This window comes from Phyllobates terribilis, unplaced genomic scaffold, assembly GCF_046119375.1.
Source record: "Phyllobates terribilis strain yellow unplaced genomic scaffold, ASM4611937v1 Scaffold_1__5_contigs__length_1240528914, whole genome shotgun sequence".
Taxonomy (NCBI): Eukaryota; Metazoa; Chordata; class Amphibia; order Anura; family Dendrobatidae; genus Phyllobates; species Phyllobates terribilis.
The window spans coordinates 303,824,860-303,832,422 of NW_027362761.1; the positions used below are offsets into that span (position 1 = coordinate 303,824,860).

Consider the following 7,563-nt stretch of genomic DNA (forward strand, 5'->3'; position numbering starts at 1 on the left):
TGCACAAGAGACAATAAAAATTAGCAAAAACGCAGCAAATTCTGCTTTTTGTAAGCAGCTTCCTTACTGCCAAGGATTTTCCTGCAGAAAAAAAACGCAGCAAAAACGCAACGTGTGAACATAGCCATACACTGAGATTTGTACCTGCAAACCATTAGCAGATACAGCCAAGTTGGATAAAATGTGTTGAATAACTGAAGTCTTTGTAAATCATACACACAACCTTCAAAGCAGATTTTAGTAAAAAGTCTTCTGACAAAGATCTAAATCTAGCCATAAACATTATATAACTGTTACATGAACAAGCTAGCTGTAAGAAAACCCCCTGTCCCCTTAGGCTGTGTGCAGACTATGCGTTTTTCAAGCGTTTTTGCTGTGGAATTTCCGCTTGCAAAACGCTTGGTAATCCGTGCCCCATGATCCCCAATGAAAATCCGCATGTTCTGTGCCCATGCTGCGGAATTTTCCTTGCGGAAAAATCCGCAGCATGTCCATTATTTGTGCGTTTCTGCATGCGGATTTGAGGTCCCAATGCATTTGAAAAACGCAAGTCAAATCCACATGTAAAAATGCGTTAAAAACGCGTGTAAAATCCGCAAGCGTTTTTACTGCCAAGAACATGCAGAAATTTTCTGCTTCATTTCTGCATCGTGGGCACATACCCTAATACACACATGCTCTGGCTGACCATGTGTCCTCCGTAAGGAGAGGGGAGTACCGTAAGCTGTGTCACTAGTGTGGTGTGTGGGCGCTGGTAGGTGGGCCTGGATTACCTGCCGCAAAGGATAGTCCACCTACCACGGGTGGACGAGATTGGAAAGGATCCAATGTACAAACGAAATGGAAGTAATCCTGCGCTGGTATAGTTAGGCCATAATAGGTGGGGTTGGAAGGGGGGTAAAGGGGAGAGTAGGATGTTCTGATACAAAGTTCAGTTTTAAAAAAAAAAAAAAATTTAATTAATGTCACATAAAATATCATATAAAATTAGCACTTCAGGATGTTGTAAGAAAATATTTAAAAAAATGCAATTAAAAATGGGTGGTCCTTTATGGTAGAGGTTCTTTGTGGGTTCCTTCTAGTTTTGGCTTGTTATATTTCTTAGCCAGTTGTGATCTGGATGTTTTCTGGGTGAAGAAGAGAATAATAGTTATAAGGGGTTTTGAACCTACGGTTCCTATAGCGATGAGTTGGATGTCCTCTTTATTGTACCATAAGCTGCTGCCATACTCCGTTCCTCATCAGGACCCCCAAAAAAATCCAACTGTTAGAACTTTATTTCCTCAGACGTTGGAGGAAGTCAGGAAAACCCCATGCTGGCATACATTTTAGGCTTATTCAGATGTATGTCTATTTTGCACTTGCAAAATGTTTTAATCCATGTGAACGTCAGTCTTTTATATCTGTGCATTCCTTATGCTGATTCGCTACTATCCGTCTACACAACCCCCTCTTCTTTGCTTGACAGATATGGCTTGAGAGAGCCAGAGAAGGGAAGAGATAGAGGAAAAATAACTTGGTGGGAAGGTGCAAATGTTTAGCTCTGCCGTGCTGCACTGAGTACCTGCTCTTGGTTTGAACAGACATTCTGCGCTGACAAGAGTTCCTTTAAAGAGTCTCGCTGTCCAAAATGCCCGCCGTCACATATTTCAAGCTGCAAAAACCTTAGCTCGACTGATTGAGCAGAACGGGATTTCTTTTTCTTGCTGCAGTCCTGCTCCATGCTCAGTTGTAAACCCGCCCAGTCAGCCTTTGTGCCCAGCATGTCAGGCTAAGTGAGCCGAAAGGGATTTACAACTGTCAGGCTGACTGACCAGAACGGGTGTACAACTCACAGGCTGACTGAGCTGAAAGGGGTTTACCACTGTCAGGCTGACTGAGAAGAACAATTAGGACACGTTCACATGTTCAGTATTAGGTCAGTATTTTACATGAGTATTTGTGAGTCAAAATCAGGAGTGGAACAATCAGAAAAAATAGAATAGAAAAACTTGCACCACTTCTGTATTTTTAGCCACGCCAGGTTTTGGCTTACAAATACTGATGTAAAATACTGAACGTGTGAACGAGGCCTTAATGTTATTCACACTACTGCTCCTAAGCCTGACAGGAACCTTCTCTATCATCGCTTAAAGACGTCTGTTTCAAGCAGTGTTTCTTCAGACTGTAATCTGTCCCAATGAAAGACAAATACGGGTTGCAGCCTGAAATATGTGATGGTGGCCATTCGGACAGCTTCTCTGAGAACCCCTTTAAGTTTTATGCATTAACTGCTAGGATTTTCTCCTTGCCTGGTTCTGATAAACTGTCATAGGGTCCCGATAAATGTCTTGGGTGAGCTCCTTATGTATTTCCAGTCTCAATACTATGAATAATCATCTGTTCATTCTCTAGTGGCTCCTAATGTGCCAAATCTCATTGGCTTGCACAATAGTAGGAATCAATCTGCCATCTGTTTACAAGATGATCCGAGTAGGAATTAGGTACTTGGAATGTCTGATGTCTAAATTTAACAGAAAAATGTAATATTTAATTTTGGAACAAGTCAATTTATGAGAAATAAGTAATGTGAAACGTCACTGTACCCAATAGTGGTTGAACTTTGATGCAGCCCTGCTCAACAAAAGAAATAAACCTCAGATTATTAGGAGCAGACAGATGCTTTATTGATAACTGATCAACGTAAGGGTGAAGGAAGTCTGTGCAATCCTGAAACACAGTGACCTCATATCAACAAGGCATTAATCTACACCTAATAATCTGACAATCATTTCCCCGGACGAGCAGCGCAGCATCAGAATCCCCATTTTGCCTACCTAGTAGTGATGAGCGAGTATGCTCGGGCCGAGCACCGAGTAGTTACAGCTGCTCGGTGTTATGTTTGAATTACTCCCGTGTGCATGATTTGTGACTGTTTGACAGCTTTATTACATGTAAGGAATGTCTATTTCTTACACATTCCTCACATGTATTAAAGTCGCAAATCATGCACACGGGAGTGATTCAACCATATCACCGAGCAGCTGTAACTACTTGGTGCTCGGCCCGAGCATACTCAGCGAAGAACATACTCGCTCATCACTACTACCTAGCCTTTTACATACTATATGAACGGAACGAGATTCTGGGAAAAGGATGCCAGGAGCAGCTCCGATTCGATCTAATAGAATCTTCTAAGGTGCTGAGACCTCTATACAACCCCCATAAGGCGAGGAGTAAACTGTAGGGGGGATTCTTAGGTAATACACATGTAACCACTGTGGAAACTGTGTGTTGCCCTATAAAGTACTGTCTTCTTTTTCAGAATTCTACAGGTTTTCCATGATTGGTTAACACAGCAAAATCATGGCTGAGGCCAGAAGAATAATTGTAAAGGGGAGACATTCCAAAATCCTTCAATTTTTTCCAACACGTAATATAACAGTCAAACCTGTCAGTGAGTTTGTTCTGATAGCAGAGTTCATGGCCATTATCTCTCCTCTTCTGAGCTGATTTATAAGCACAGGCAAGAATCATTCAGAAGAGTGGTAAGAGTTACTGACGCTGCCATAGTACATGCTCACTGATTGAAAAATTATTGCTCCAAATGCTCAGGTAGGAAAAAAATAAACCAAGCTTTTACTCCACGGGATCCATTGTTGCCTCTTTCTGATGCTCTGGTCTTTGTTGATTGGCTGCAGCAGTGATGTCACCATGAAAACACTACCGTCAACCATTAAACTCCGTGTAGACGTAGATGGCATAAGCATCTGAGTTATGTGATTGGCTGCAGCAACAACGATTTAACATCACTGCTGCAGTTAAGCAACAAAAAACCGAGCAGCAGCGAAAACGCAGAGCTGAACACCGGAGGGTGAGTAACAGCTTTTTTTTCCCTCTGAGCATTTGAAGCAATATTATTTGAAAAAGGGATAGTCTAAAAGGTGTTGTCAAATACTGGACAACCCCCGCTTAATCACTTCAGTGCCCCATGTAAAATAAAAACAATGGACACTCATCTTCTGCTGTCCCTGCTATGTCTGTGCCGCTATTCACGGCGCGTTACTTGTCATTGTGTCACATAACTACTGCAGACATGGCAGCTGATCGGCTTTAGAGCATTGATATTCCGTCAGAGTGGATGGCTGCTCTGACAAGCTAGTCAAGGTTGTAGCTAACCAGCAGCCACTGATTGGCTGCAGGTTATGGGCACTAGATCCTGTGATGGGGCGTTAATCCAGGGAACTAGTCTGATTGCTGTATGGAGTCAGGAAGGAATTTTCCCCTAATATGGAAGCTATTAATGTGTTCTCCATGGGGGTTTTCCCTTTCACTGGATCAACATGTTAGGCAATAGCTTGAACTCAATGGACTTAAGGGATATTCCCATCTCCAAGATCCTATCCCAATATGAAGTAGGTATAATAATAATAATAATAATAATAAATATTAGCATATACCTCCAATTAGAAATGTAGTGTCGCTTCTTTTGATTCACTGTCACTTTACCCATATGCTGGGCATTGCAGTAGATTAGGTATCCATGGTTACGACCACTAACTGTCACTATATGAGTGGTCGTAACCATGGATACGTAGGCTACTGCAATGCCCACCATATGGGGAAACCGACATAGCGAATCAGAACTATAATACATTTCTATTATACAATATTATTATTGTTACACATACTACATATTGGTATAGGATCTTGGAGATGGGAATACTCCTTTAAAGGGGTTGTCCTGTCCAAAGCGATAAGTCTGTAGTCACGCTGTGTGACTGCAGACTTATGAATCCCCCAAGCGCAAAAAACTGTGCGCTGCGAGGATACTACCGTCCAGAGTCCGTCTAGTGAGTGGGTGCAGCCTCGCTCCATACATTTGTATGGAGCGAGGCAGCTCCAGGACACGGCCGACTAGAGGACACAGCCTCGCTCCATACAAGTGCATAGAGCGAGGCTGCACCCACTGGACGGGCTCTGGTTGGGAGTATAACTCATACATACCCTCCGGTCCTGGCTCAGAAAACAGTGAATCCTCGCAGCGCACAGTGCCTGCGCTGGGGGAATTCATATGTCTGCAGTCACACAGATTAATTGCAGACTTATCGATTTAGTCCGGACAGCCCCTTTAAGTCTACCTTCAACCTTAAAAGTATGTAATACAATAATATTGCAGGAAAGGTGACACTGTTGAAAGCAAGTATCCATTGTTTTTATTTTCAATGCAGCCTTGAAGTGATTAAGTAGGGGTGGTGCAGTAGTGAACAACCTCTTTAACACATTCTGCAGACTGCTATTTACTTAGAAACAAAGAGGCTGTACAAGTCAAACATTTTACATTTATAAAGGGAATCCATTAGTAAATTCATGCTGCCCCAAAACATGGGTAGCAGGAGTCAAAGCCTGAGTGCACGACTTCAGTTCCAGAATTCCAGAGAAAGCAGTATCAAGACCAGCGACTATAGGGAGGGACCGACTAGTCCGATGTGGGCCCAGCCGACTCCTCCCTGCAGCACTCTAGTTGACTGACAGGCCTCTTCCAATGTACACACATGGGAGTGAACTGTCAATAACCTGAAGTGGTGTAGGGGGATCCTCATGCCTCAGTGTTTCAAAGAAAACCATTCCTGTCTATAATTATGCAGTGAGGCTATGATTCATTCTTTGCATGGTTTGGGCAGCATAAATAGACTAACAGGTTCCCTTTAAAGTGACTGCCAGCACAGACTGACTGATCAAACCAAGTACAGGCGCTCGGTGCATTATGGCGTGGCCAAACATTTATATACACCTTCCCACCTGCTTATTTTCCCTTTATCTCCACCGTTCTCTGCTCTATGACAAGAGCTGTCAATCAAATACACAGGGCTAAATGATTGGCTCCGCCGTGATGCACCGAGTGGCAGAGGCCTAGAATTAATATATCACCCAAATTTACATACTGCACAGCCATACCTATTTTGGGGCTTGTTCACACATTGTGTATTTGCTGCAGAATAAACGCAGTATTTTACACTCCCAGCAAAGTGAGTGACATTTCTGAAATCTCACTAATATAAATCTCATTATATATAAAATATATCTCATGCTGCTTATTTTCTCCTTGCAGAATTGAACCAAAGAAGTTTGAGGTTTTTTTTTTTTAATCTGCAGCAGGTCAGTTCTTTCAGCATTTTTAACACATGCAACTGAATGGGGGGATAAAGTGCAAGTAAAAATGCATCAAAAACACATGCAGAATGGAGCATATTTTGCACAGCATTTTTCCTGCCATAACTCTGGTTTTTGTGCAGAGAATTCTGCTGTAATAACATTGTATCCAGGTTAGGCAGAATGTATAAGCCCTTGTGGTAGGTTTGCAATGATGCCTCAGTCTGGGGTCCCCTTTAGCTCAGAGCATTGCCGGTTACATTTGTATCCACGTCTCAGGTGTTAGTAGGGCTGGGTGTGTAGGGGACATGTAGTATGCTGGGTGCAGCCTGTGACCCTAAAATAGGGGGCTCGCATTCACTGACAGCAAACCGGCAACTATGGTAGAAAGCTGTACTGTGAACAATAGTGAGGACCACCCTTATTCAGCTCAGCGTTCATATTACACATTTTTAGCCCCCATAGATACATTTGAGAAGACAACTGACAAGCAGCGCCCGACACCCGCACCTGACCACTGACTCACCGGACTCCGCTCCTTACCGCCATTAAATTCAAACAAAATATGACCCGTGTGACGTCACTTCCGGGGCGGTCCCGGCGGCGGCTGTTGCCCTCACAGGACTTTCTGTACCTGGTTGTCTCCACATATAATTTCTCTTACTCCGCTCCTAGTGTTAGTCTCCTTCTCCCAGGATAACCATTGCCGAGTCTTACCTGCAGGCTGTCTTCGCCACTGACGAGAGGCTCCGCCATGTTTTCCCATAGGAAACATGTCCTTTCCAGCCTCACAGTCCCTCCTCTCACCTCCAGCTTCTCGCGCCCTCTAGTGGTAGTCCAGCATACTGGCCAACTGTCATTATATAGCAGTGCGCTGCTCCTGTACAATGGCAATGACAGCCACTCACACAGGGGGTGTCCACCCAGATGCCAGCTGTGCTTCCTTCCTTCTGCATTGTTCCTTTTTTAAATTAAGACATGAAACCTTTTTGCTTCTTCTGTGTTTGGTTAAAAAAAAAAATGAAGGAAAAGCTTAATCAAACAAATCAAAATTCAAACACAAGGCTGTATGCGGGAAAGCAGAGTATGTATATACTGTATATATATCTATACGTATATGTGTCACCCTGGCCTGGATGCCACAAGTGTAATAAAGCTGTGTCTGAGAGCAAGGGGGAGGTTCTCTAGTCAGGGGAACATTAGCATGCAATGCCTCCTGTCTCAGGCCAGTAGGGGGAGCAGGCTGCCCCTATAAAAGCTGGTACTGAGAGCAGGGTTAGGGAGAACTGGAATTGCCTGTCTCAACACTGAGACGTGTCCCAGAGCAGAACAGGGACAGAAAGTTGTGTTGCACCTAAGAGGAAGTGTGGCAGTAGGAGAGAGCCACAAGCCAGAGACAAGAGGCGAAGAGAGCCTGTCTTGGCAGAGAAA

The 7,563-nt window shown here is 43.6% G+C and overlaps 1 protein-coding gene across 1 annotated transcript in view; it reads right to left on the minus strand.

Moving 5' to 3' along the window:
• CIT (citron rho-interacting serine/threonine kinase) overlaps nt 1–6,723 on the minus strand; it is a 217,511-nt gene extending 210,788 nt beyond the window's left edge. The window contains exon 1 of the mRNA XM_073673358.1: nt 6,659–6,723. The gene's annotated coding sequence lies outside the window, so the exon portion shown is untranslated. The remainder of the gene's footprint in view (nt 1–6,658) is intronic.
• Nucleotides 6,724–7,563: the final 840 nt, after the last annotated feature.